This window comes from Cyprinodon variegatus, unplaced genomic scaffold (genome assembly GCF_000732505.1).
Source record: "Cyprinodon variegatus isolate N-32 unplaced genomic scaffold, C_variegatus-1.0 Scaffold1220, whole genome shotgun sequence".
NCBI classification, from domain to species: domain Eukaryota; kingdom Metazoa; phylum Chordata; class Actinopteri; order Cyprinodontiformes; family Cyprinodontidae; genus Cyprinodon; species Cyprinodon variegatus.
This window is the reverse complement of record NW_015151673.1, coordinates 188,225-189,974: the sequence shown is the minus strand read 5'-3', so window position 1 is coordinate 189,974 and position 1,750 is coordinate 188,225. Positions and strand designations below refer to the sequence as shown.

Genomic DNA, 1,750 nt, shown 5'->3' with positions numbered 1-1,750 from the left:
GCGCCCTCCTCAGGACAAGACTCTGCGGTACGTCTACACCTGATGGACAAAGGACATTCTTTGGAGGACCAGTATTTAACCATCAATATTTGCATGTTTTCTAAACAAAAGCAAGGCTTTGTTGGGCTGCTGTATAAAACCTGGAACTCAACCCTATTTCTGAAATACTGAAATGAAAAATCTTCCTGGATGGGAAGAGAAACGTCTTCAAACTCTGAAACAAAGTCCAGAGGATTGGTTTTTTTTTTACTTTTTTGGAATGAAAATGACCTGAATGACCAGACAACGACCAAACTAAAAGCGATGAATTGAATGATTAAAAAATCAAAACATGAAAATAACTCATAGTGAAGGTAAAAGTCGAAGTAAAAGTAGAAACATAAAATACACCACTGAGAAGAAGCAGAAAGTCAAGTTTACACCTCTGTTCCAAGCATCTCCTTGGTGCCTGCAGCACGGTTTTAAAAGGTAAAGGGGAAAAAGAATAAAGTTTTCCATCCCGTGTTTGGATCTTAAACATCGGGTTAAGGTTTTGTCCCTGCAACCCTAAAATTGACCTGATAGTAGTTTATTATTTTGCCGGGGAGTGCTAGTGTTGTTTTTTTTTTAACTTTTTTGAAATATCCTAAACTGTTATTTTAATGAATTGCTCCCCTGTTAACTGGGTAGTCTTTCTGTTTAAAGTGTTTCAATATGTTTTGTTGGTTTTCTCCATATTTTCCATAAATGTGTGAATCTCATCCAGTCCCATGAGGCAAACTGGTTTTGGTGTTTGGGAATCCCACGCGCAGTGAAGGCACCACCGTCCCGTCCCCCTCTGCCCACCCCTTTTGGACGCCGGTGGAATCGGAGCGCCTCCCGGTCCCAGACACCATTGAGCGGCTGGAGCTGCGGGCGGAGGAACCTGCTGAAGCTCAACCTCCGGATCTGTGCTCCCGGTCCGGGATCAGGTCTGCGCGCCCCGGCACACGGACTGGATGCTTTAGAGGAGCTACTGGGAGGACTGGGACTTTAGAGGAGCTACTGGGAGGACTGGGACTTGGCCTGAGCTGGGACCAAACAGGGATTATCAGTGGAAGGTGAGTAGGTCTGCCTGCTTCCAGCTGCTGGATGGAAAAACAAAGTTTTACAGGCTGTTTGTTCAGCCTCTGGCTGGTTACCTGTGCATGATGCATTTCTACCTTCACTCTGTACTTCTGCGCGCTCATTGGCTGCAGTCCCGCTGCTTTGCAGCAGGGGTCGCTATAGAGAGCTGCATGGTTTTTGCGCCCTTTGCTTCTGTCTAAAATCAAACCCTCCTGAGTTCTCTTGACATTTTTAAAACATTGTTTTCTTACTTTCATTTTGTTGGTTTTAGCATGTTTGTCGGGTTTATCCCAGAATAAAATGTTCAGATGTTTTCATAGCAGATCTAGTTTGTTTCTATCTGCAGGTTTCTGATCTGAATCTCCTTTTTCCCTCATAGGGAATCTGCTGCTCTAACAAATCTAAATCTAAAGCAGTCCACATCTTAAAGAGATAAAGATAATAAACCAGCATTAACACTTGGTCATCCATCCAGCCGGGGGGGATACTAGGGCCCCAAGATCCTGGGGGCCCCATAAAAGTAATTTATGCACATTAACTATGTTTTTAATCAAAATATTTTGGCTAAAATGCCATCAGAACACTGTTAATATTAAGTGTGTCTCAGCCCCCCCCTTCAGTGTCCTCCATATTGGATCAGTCCATTTGCCGCACATGTTCAGAA

At 43.8% G+C, this 1,750-nt stretch overlaps 1 protein-coding gene across 1 annotated transcript in view; it reads left to right on the top strand.

The window, feature by feature from the left end:
- Nucleotides 1–857: 857 nt before the first annotated feature.
- Nucleotides 858–1,750, top strand: part of LOC107102236 (plexin-B1-like) — a 99,825-nt gene continuing 98,932 nt past the window's right edge. The window contains exon 1 of the mRNA XM_015401449.1: nt 858–1,079. The gene's annotated coding sequence lies outside the window, so the exon portion shown is untranslated. The remainder of the gene's footprint in view (nt 1,080–1,750) is intronic.